We start from the raw sequence: 10,397 nt of genomic DNA, 5'->3' as shown, positions 1-10,397 counted from the left end.
ATATCAAGGAAGGAAAAGGCTGCTGCACTAGTGTCACTGTCCTAGCACGAACAGGTGACGACATGCATAATGGACTCAACATCGCAGCGAAATCATTAACACGAAGGTTCTGTCGACATATGTTACAAGTGCTGAAACATCGCTAGACGTTTCCTTCTTTCTAATAAGGTGTTAATCGAGCTGCTTTGCATTGACATAATCTAAACTGCTACATATAAGTGACGTTTCCATGTGTTGTACGTTACTCATTTAGGATGCAATCTATAGCACCAACGAAACCAACTCGCTGTTGTAACCTCTTGCGTCAGTGTTTTATGACATACTCACGGGTACATATATGCATTCAATGCCCAGGTGTGGATCATCGATTATCGATCATTGCTCGCAGGCGCTTGCGTTTCTCAGCAGTGGCTCGGCCGCAATCCTTCGAGCAAAATGCTTGATTGCGATTGCTCAATTATGCATTCAGCCGAACATTACTGGGTTCATTCATGCCTGACACCGGTGTTGCGAGATACTTCGGATGCTTCCTGCAAATTCCCATTCGCGTCACGACCGACCTAGGCCTATTTTTCATTTCCTTGCTCCACCGGCCATGCATGACTCCGCATCATTACGATACCAAGCGTCGCATTGTTATAGACGGCCGGTAAGGATACTGAGTTCCTTTCAGGCCTTCCCGGCTATATACGGGCTTGGCGTCACAATTATACTGAAGTGTATACAGCCGTCGCTGCTTCCTACGCGCTAACACCGCACTGACGCGAATATCGCAGTGAACGCAACAGTCGTCGCTTCTGTGTATGCACATGCTACATGCGACGCACTTCCTGTGTCACGTGACGAAGCGGGAGTATGTATACAGCGAGCTTGCATAAAGTACATGCATACTACGCTATATACTATATTATATACCATGGGTACACTGTAAAATAATCTACACCTTACAAAGCAAATAAGGGCGTAAGTGCGTGTGTAACTTACGCCCTTACACCCTTTCTGGATGCAAGAGTGCGAGCTACAGACAGAATTACACCCTTCTTTATTTCTAAGGGAGCAAATTATATTACATTGCGCTATACTGTTCGATATGCTATTGCTATACTATAGCTATGCGAGTGCTGGACAGCGTTGCATTGTCGTTACCAGAAGATCGCTGAGCACTGCCATTTTTGGGAACACCCATCCTTTGAAGGGAATACGCCGTATAGTTCATGGGATGTAACATTTACCATTATGCGTGCTAGCTCATAGTTAGCCTGCGATTTATATCCTGAACGACCACCCTCTCGCGTTTTGTTCAGCGAGAAGTGCCAAGGCGTTCGGGTAGGAATTTTGCTTGTTTGTGCATGCGTGCGTGCGTTTACAACGGCATGTCCAGCGCGTCTGAGATAGCTATACGTGCGCGACAGGAAATTTACCGTGCAGGCTTGGCAACAAGCCAACCTTTTCATTGAATGCGTGTTTTGCCCGTGCTTAAAGGATTATGGTTTTTGCCTCTGTAATCCGCAACCTATAGGAGGAGGCTAGTCGCATGATACCATGGACATAGCATAACCGGTTAATTATAGCTTACATGCTGACCGTACCACCGAACCGTAACCAAAAAAACACCTGCGCATATACTTTCGTATGCAGAGCGCGTTATTTTTTACAGTGGAGCCTATATAGTTGTGTGTGCCTCGCTCACGAGTTTATATATACGTGCAACGTCGGCAGCAATCACGGTTGCGGGCACCATATAATTTGGATTACCAAATGCAAATTCACAAGGGTCAAGCGCACCGCATTTTTCCTGCTTTGTGTATAACACTTGGCTTGCATGCTCAGCGTTATATAGCATGCTGTCATGGTCGCGCCTTAGACCCTTGGAGTATGTATACATGTCTACATGTATACATGTATACACCGTAACTCTGCTCGAGTGTGGCTTGGTTTGCTTAACTCCACATGTTGTTGAGATTATGTTGAATTTATGCTGATCTTTCTTAGCCTTCAATAAACTTTCTTTAGAAAAGATTGAATTTCCGATCACGTCTTTGGTAATAAGGGACCGGCTTTGCGTTAGCGCGTTCGTTTTGTTAAACTGCCAGCGTGATTTTTGTAATATCGCGAGGTTTCGGCGTCACTGCCTTTACGTTAAGTTGCTTTCATTCGTGACGTCGTGGATCCCTGCGATTAAACGCTATTTATTCATGCATAGAGTGGCGATGTACAGGGTATCATTTTGGCGGCCAATATGTGACGTGAAAACGGACATGGCTTTGGTAGAGGGAGTTCGTTTTTGGTTACAGGTACGTGATAACGGAATTGGGTCCACTGATTGACCGCCCAGTTCAATCAGTTTTTTTCAACCAAACTGTATGCAGTACAAGTGTGGTGTTCATATAGTGATCACAAGTGGTGCTACAAGGAACGATCAAAAGTGGTCTTGTCGAAGCCTTGGCTATAGAGATCCCTCGTTCGACCACTGTTGACTATTTCGAGTCTCCATATTTCCGTGACCACATCTGTCAAACAATGTCGGTTCGTTTCTCTCTCTCTCTTGTATATTCGAACGTGCTATTAACAGCCTTTAATTCAAGTACCGCCTTCATACACTTGGAACTTCTTTTGTGGAACAATACAAAAAAGCGCGACGGTAAAATATGCGCGCGAAAAGAAAGGGAATTGTGGTATATACTACGTATGTCTGGGTCACATAGCTGTATACACTTTTTAACAGCATTCTCATACGAAGTGGCAATATCGAAGCACTATAGATATTATGAAAAAAGACTGTAGAGCGGTGAATTTTCCTGAAAATCCGAATCAGCTTTCTGTATGCTGCTTCATTACCCTTCATCATATTCTGAAACTAAACAGATCATTTGACTACTTCATTACCATCCGTACCCTTGGCGACCCGTCCTTTTATACTAACAACTTCATACTTCCGACAAGAAGACGCGCTAAACACAATAGCCGCAAGCGCACAGAAAACCCTTCACATTACAGCAAGGGGGGAGGGTACACACCCTCCACAAACTCATTGCTATCGCATTCACGCGCTCTCTCGCTCGCGCTCATAAGCCGGCGATGAAGAGGTAATCGTTCCAGCTGATTAATGGTCGGCCGCCGACCGGGGCTCGTGTTGCTTTATGGGAAAGGTGCCCAGCCACGAACGCGCGGACACATACAGCGGGGCTCTCTCTAGACGAGGTGATCTACCGCGCGTCTCTCTGTTCTCTCTCTCTCTCTTCTCCTATGCGCGCGCGTGTGTATCTCACAACGCGTGCGCGATAGAGACGCCACTGGGTCGAGCGTGTGTATACGCCCGAGCGTTTTCAGGCAAGGCTGAAGAAGGTTCGCGTCGTGTGCGGCAATAGCTGCCCTATGGGATGCCACGGCGCTGCAAAAGAAAGGAGCGGTGAAAGATTTGGCAATGAAACGACTGCGCGCTCTTTGTGAGGGCGAGACCTCATCTGTATACGTCAACGGTGGCAATTTGCCTGCGAAGCTTGCTGCGTCGTGCAACGGCCCTTGCGAACGTCACCTTGTTGTCTTTCGTTCTTTCTTTCTTTGCTGACTCTGATGTGGAGTGAGATTTTGGAAAGAGGCAGGCTATATAAGTTTAAAAAGATAAAGAGAACTATATGTCGAAACGACCACACGTCTTCGTGAAGGACACCGTACCCTGCCGATCGGTAAGTCGTCACAGGTTATTGCAATCGAAGACCACCGGAGTTCGTAATCAAAGCTTTTGAGAGCCCATCGTGCAGAGCTGGTCATTTCATTGCGAACAACATGAAGGATGTTTGGGCGAGACGTGAAGGAACTATAGAGAGCAGCAGCTTCGATGTAACGTAATAATGATCACACTAATCTGAAGAGAACAGTGAAGGGGGGGGGGGGAGGATTCAGACGGCGACGAAGTAAAAGAGGGCCACATCTTAGCTGGCATCGTGGGAAGTTGTGTAAGGTACATTCAAGTATAGATGCTGGACGTTGATTCTTCAGCGGACACGTATCTGTGACGAACTGCTCAACCACGCACTACAGACGCATTACTTTTCGGCACTATAATATATACGGGGTACACCTGACCCCAAGAGTCTTAGGAAAGCGGGAATCAGGAAAAAAAGAACAAATGTCGCAGTGACTCTACAAGTCTCACAAAAATAAAAGGCGATGTGCACGTTTTCCCAGGTTACCGACACTTCTGCACTTCTGCATTGCACTTCTGCGACAACTAAATGCACTTCTGCATTGTCAAACTGAGTTGCGAAGGCACAAGAATTTTCACGATCCTTACTCACAACTTCCGTATACTGCGAATTTTTCGGTCGTCCGTATGTATACATACGAGTGTATATGCAACATGCAGCGAGCGAGCGGCGTATAGACTGCAGGCTATGCTATATACGAGGGTGTTCTTCCTGGACAAATAAATCTCCTCCCGCGGGGAGTGCATACAACCGACGACGCTGGCTGGAGGTATACCTCTTAATTGTCGGCGCGACGCGATCGTAATCACCACGCCAGTCCCGTGCCAGCTGAGTGCCGGAAGCAGCACGGCGGGCTCGCGCCGTTTCTGCTTGGCATTAAGCATTCTCTCACCGCGAGCGCTCATCGTTGTCTCTAATCGCGAGCGCTTCGCGTTCTGCGTTGGCAGGCTATGCGGACACTTAAGCAGAGTCGAGATTTGTCCTTTCTAGAGATGAGAGCGTTTTGTTGGCGCCCTGTCACGCGCGCCCGAAGGTTCTGTGACGCGCACATTGCGAGTTGTCATCGACGAAAAAGACTTTGGTGTAGAGCCTGGGAAGGGGACGTCAGGCCAAGCTCAAAGTCGCGCTTAATTATTATCGTAACAGGTTTTAAACGCTTGAAAAGACGGATGTGAAAAGGGAGGTCACAAACACGCGAGCGCCAACTTTCAGCATCAGGCGTATACTACTTGAAACCGATGCTCCCACACACTCATATACGTGTATACATTGCACGCGTATGCCATAAACAAATGTTACGCGCAGAGATATTCATTTGCATACGTAATAGTATATGTGCCTCTTCAATATATACGTTGTCCCGTTGTGGTTCGGTCGTCGAAATCTGAATAACGGATGAAGGTGTGCGTCGCCTATTTTTACGATACCGACAGTACGTTCCAGCATAATCGCTGGTGCTGGCGTGTATGCGTTCCTGAATGTACAACGCACTGTTCGCGTCGAGCATGCAATGTGAATGGCAGACGTTTCTTGGCGCTGTAGCATCGGCGATAACATTCGAGAAAGTTCCGATACGCGAAGCTTGTGCACCAGTTAATGTATATGCGCCTCGGTTTCGAATAAACCGTTTGTTGAAAGTTATAGCGCTCGCGGTTCGTGTCCTCCCACTTTTGTCCCCGTCATTTCAAGCGACATTACCCGTCCATGTCATATAGCAACAGGGTCGAACGTCAACCCTTGCACTGGAAGTTTATTCGTCGCCACGTATTATAACTTATGCCCCGAGTGGTAATGGTTAACGTCTGTATACGGCATAAATATGCTTCGCGAGAAATGCTTAAGTAGGAAGCGTGACCGTTATATGTAACCTATAAGGAAGATTCCTATCTCCCGACTGCATTCTTATCATGCACCGTTTACGACCGTACGATCCCGGTGATAACGTGCACCGTAACCTCACTACGACCGCTGACGAATCGCGAAAGAAATACTTTAGAATTGGAATATATAGAACCGTTTCATCAGTTTGGCATTGTCATAGTTCATTCGATCGACGTCGAATTGAGCACGGCTTCTTCGAGCGTGCGCTTCTGGAACTGTCATTGTGACCACTGCAGGAGCTCGCAAACAGTCCGCCATTGAGCTTGGGAGGCGTCGGACACTTAAGCTAGATTGGCTTAGTCGGGAATGAGAGCGTTGGTTGGCGTCCATCACGCCAACAGCACGGGCACGAGATGACGTATACCGTGGCACGTCGAACGCGACTGTGTAGTTGACGACCCTTTGCTCCCAGATATGCAAAGTGTTAATGCATAACCGCGTTTGTATATCCCGAGTTCATTGGCACAACGGACAGTTCCGACTAGTACGGTTGAAGCTCTTCGTTGTGCCATTAAACTCTATATAAGTGCCACCAAGCGCCAAGTCAAGTCCTGCGGATCTAATCACCGCGCAGCCCGCGTATTCGCAAGGCTTGTCGTTCCTAAGTATCGTTTTCCATTGACAGGCTTCCCTCGTGAATAATATGTCTTGAAATCACGATTGGACGGCATTTGTTCTTACGAACAATACTACAACACATAGGAGGTGACAACGGGCTCAGATGTCTTTTATTCCTCGGTGAATATTATGTGTTCAAACTGTGTGTAGGTGTACAAACCTGCCGATTCTTAGAGCTGAAAACTTAGTCATGGTGGACTAACGGATTTCTCGTGAAGTAATATGGCTGGACATAATGGAATGGAACGTCGACAGACATCGCTATAGTGTTAATTCCCGACTTTTTTATTTCTATGCTTTTACAAATGTGAAAAACGGTACGGGTATATTAGTGCAATGTGCAGATCAATGTCATCCTTTTGTAAGAAACATCCGCGTTTTAACGGCAAATGGAAGGTATATGCCAGCTGTATGGAGGATATGCTTTGGAAAGGAGATGCGCATGTTTCGCAAGTGCGTTTATTCCATGTCGATCTGAGCACGGCTGCTGCTGCTATTGGCGTGCTCTGCCGATACTGCCATTGTTCGTCACCTATACTCAACGGCACTTCTCGTTGGTGTTTGGCAGACTGCGTCACGTTTAGATTTGGGCGAGGTCGGTTTATAAAAGATCCGCACGTATATCCTGTTATTGGGTACGTATATACTCGTATATATACACGTCAAAGGTTTTACCTCACGCGTGTGACTTGTCGATAGCCATCAACGGAAGAAAACGTCTTGGCACTGAGATGCAATTTGCAGTATGACAGTACGCTTTGACCCCCGACGTCTCCTGTGTGCGTACGAAGGCGCTGTGACAAAGTTTTGTAAGTTATTTCGTGAGAAGTATGCGAGTTGTAAGCAAATGTATTTGCTCTGAGTGCTTCCCGTCTGTGTCCGTAAGTGCGAAACGTTTAAGCAGCCAGCGTGACCAAATGCAGCCTTTTTTTTTTTTTTTAGTGTGAAACGGTTTTGTTATTGAGCACCAAATTTGAGTCCATATTCGTTCTGCAGTCACTTAAGCAGGTACCGCCTTTATGTTGCGCCATATTATGCCTCTAATGCTCGAGAATTTCGAACGAGTGCGTTATAACTTTGGCTGACGACTGAAGACTTGCCGGTAATGGAAAATATTGCATAAGCACTGAATACTGGTACAACCTCTGGTAACAGAAGAGGTTCATTCGGGTTCGGGAGAACTTGCGGATGATCGACTCTTCGTGCCTTGCGTTTGAACTTGGTCGAAATGAGTTGCTCATTGTTCCGATACCGCACACCGAACAGACATCAGCAACTTCCACAATCCGATCAAGATACGCATATATCAAATGGCCACAAAGGAATTCTGAAATTTTCTTCTGTCTAGTTGCACAGAATGAATCCTCTACATCGTTTCTTGAAAGCGCATGGGTTCTCGGATCATTCCGCAGTGCAACTTGCACAGTGCAAGCAACTAAAAGGGCGCGTGTCCGTAAATTGTTAATGTATGTTCGTATCCCACGAGCAGCGACGCTCAAGAGCGTCCTATGCGTATGTCTCGTGACGGTGAAGCTTAATTATCAATGCTAAGCGAGTGACTATCAATACTAAATTTGGTGACGTACGAGCCGTATAGCCGTGTGTCTCTGCGCTACAGGTGGCGACGAAATAGTAAAATAAAACGATAAAAAAAATCGCGTGGCCATGTGAAGGCAAAGCCTTATTTAGGTGTATACTGTTATATCACCAGCCCCTGTGGCTCGTCTCCAAATAACATCTCCACGTACAGCGCATTAAAAGAACTCAAGTTATATTTTCTTCGATGTTCAGGATCAAGCAAAGACCGTCCTCACAGATACTTGCGCACTGAAGAAACTATATCTATCGATGAGTACGGTATGACACCTACAGAGCAGAATATGAATGCGAATTGAGCGGCAAGTTCTCCAGCGCGAAATTCTTAGTATGGCGCGGGATGGTAACTTATTATGGATAACAGGCTGTCATTATATGTATGCTCTTAACGTCGTGTACAGCAGTCCGCCACAGCAGATTTAATTTGTTACGCAACCTCTTTATAGAGCCTCACCATATGTGGAAAACATGGACCTTTGACGGAAGCTATAGCGCGTGAGACGATTCCTCAAGAAAAATAATTTACGCGGATGCAACGGTTAAAAAAAAAAGGGGGGGGGGGGCACGAGAGTGGGTGGGAGCCTGCATCAATCAAGGTGTAACAAGCTGTAGGCCATTTCTATAATTTATAACTAGGGGCCCTAAACGCCAAATTGACCAGAAATTATAGTTTCTTCAAGATTGATACGCAAAAAAATAATAAGAAATGATTCGACTGCGCAGCAAATCAATGTGTAGCAGAATGTCGTTAACAGTCCCATTGGATTTGACGTCTTAAAGCAACAGTCTTGCTATGTGTCACCGTATACAGTGGTGGATACCTAATTTACCCCGCGTAACCGTCCTTAACGTTCACCTCAAGTTATAAGTCTCGCGACCGTTAAATGATTCCGCTCACACATGAGAAGCCGGAATGAACCTCTGCTTAGGGAGGCCTGCAGTTGAACGTGTGGGTACTGTGAAAGTATATACTGGCTATCAGGCGAAAAGGTCCAACCACATGGGAGCGTTTTTCTTGGGGGGTTTCTTTCAAACCCTGCATCATTGCCTCTACAGGCATCATCTGGTCTGATGTCGGTTTAGGGTGATTACCCAGAGCGACACGCGTTAACCAATTCGAAATAAGTTTAGCGCCGAGGAATACGAGACAAGACGTTGCCCCACGACGCGTGACAATACGTTACTATATACGAGTCCGGTCCTGACTTCTTTCGTGCGATTCAATGCAATTCGCAAGACAAGCATCGTTGTACCAAGGACTCTGCTTAACGTGAGAGAGAGTTTCTTAACTCGCTTCTCCTTTCCCCTTATTTATCAAAAATGAAAATAAGTTACGTTTTGAAATAAAAAGAACAAAAGCCAATCTTCGTACTCCTAATAATCTTGACCTATGACGCCGGGCGATGCCGACCACGACGCCTCAAAAACGCTCCATGTGGTTAGGGCTCAGACGCCATGGGGGCGGAGGCTCACCTGAGACTTGAGGGCGCAGCTGAGGTTATCCTCATAGTAGCCGTGGTGCGGCGCCAGCCATGCCGGCAGGCAGGAGCGACCAGCGGCGAGCGACGACGAGCGTGCGCCCCCGCCGCCCACCACGGAGCACGCCGTAGTCGCACCGTTCGCGCACCTTTGACACGCACACAGAGCCCCGTCGCCGGTGTCGTAGCTGCGACGACTCCCGTAGTTGTAGCACACGCACAACTACGCAAGGCGCGCAGAGGGGGAGGCAACGTCGAGCTGCGCGTGTTTGTAGCGAGCGACTCGGGCTCAGCGACTCGGTCTGGACGACGGCGAGACGAGGTCGTTCACGGGGACATACAGATAGATGCGGGGGCGAAACAAAAGAAGGCAAATACGCCGACTTCTGTTCTGGTCGGCGAGGAACGAACTCTTGGGAAGAATGCCGCGCACCAACAGTCGTCGAAGCTGCCGTCGGAGAGCGACGTTCGGCACGGCGGAACGCGAGTGGGAAAATAAAAGCACTTCTGGCCAAAAGGCCAGCCAGCAGGGGCACACCGGAAAAAAAACAAACGCACGACGAACGACGACGTCCCGCGCACTGCAACAACCCGCGATACCGAGCGCTCCGAACCGCACTGGATGGGTCACGCGCCACGCCGCGCGAGGCCGGCCTTCTTTCCACCTGCGTCACGAAAGGGGCGGGACCGGGGCTTCGAGGGACGCCTACTTGGGAAGCGCGAGGGGAGGAGCCTCAGCCTCTGGCGCGCTTGGGCGCCGGCGACCAATCGGAGGCCCGACTCTGGTTCTGCGCTCCGATTGGACAGAAGCGGCATTGAGAGAGAGGGTGTGCCGATCAAGGGGGGGAAAGCACGATTTTTTTTCTCTTTGATTGACGGATGGGGATGCTGAGAGAAGGACTGCAAAGAGGCCCCCCCCGTTGTTGTTTGGAGTGTGCAGATGGGGCTGGCTTTTGAAATGCGGTTCTCTTTAGTATTGCATTATAAGTATTTATTTTTTCCCCTCTTTACCGAGCGAAGGAGCTTGGAAAGAGGGGGAAGGTCCAAATGAATTGGCGCCCAGAGTTGCTGGCTGTCAGACAAATCGACTGTGCTCTTAGCCGTCCACATTTTCTTT

General features: G+C 47.9%; 1 protein-coding gene across 3 annotated transcripts in view; it reads right to left on the bottom strand.

Annotated features, from left to right (window-relative positions):
• LOC126522802 (GATA-binding factor 2-like) overlaps positions 1–10,397 on the bottom strand; it is a 299,824-nt gene that overhangs the window by 98,838 nt on the left and 190,589 nt on the right. Inside the window, exon 1 of one of the 3 annotated variants that reach the window (XM_055066565.1) lies at positions 9,276–9,891. The exons of the other annotated variants lie outside the window; for them this stretch is intronic. The gene's annotated coding sequence lies outside the window, so the exon portion shown is untranslated. Of the gene's footprint in view, positions 1–9,275; positions 9,892–10,397 lie in introns of those variants that run through there. 3 annotated transcript variants of the gene reach the window in all.

The sequence above is a fragment of the Dermacentor andersoni genome, chromosome 6 (assembly GCF_023375885.2).
Source record: "Dermacentor andersoni chromosome 6, qqDerAnde1_hic_scaffold, whole genome shotgun sequence".
NCBI classification, from domain to species: Eukaryota; Metazoa; Arthropoda; class Arachnida; order Ixodida; family Ixodidae; genus Dermacentor; species Dermacentor andersoni.
The sequence above is the reverse complement of the archived record's forward strand: the minus strand, read 5'-3'. Positions and strand labels throughout refer to the sequence as shown.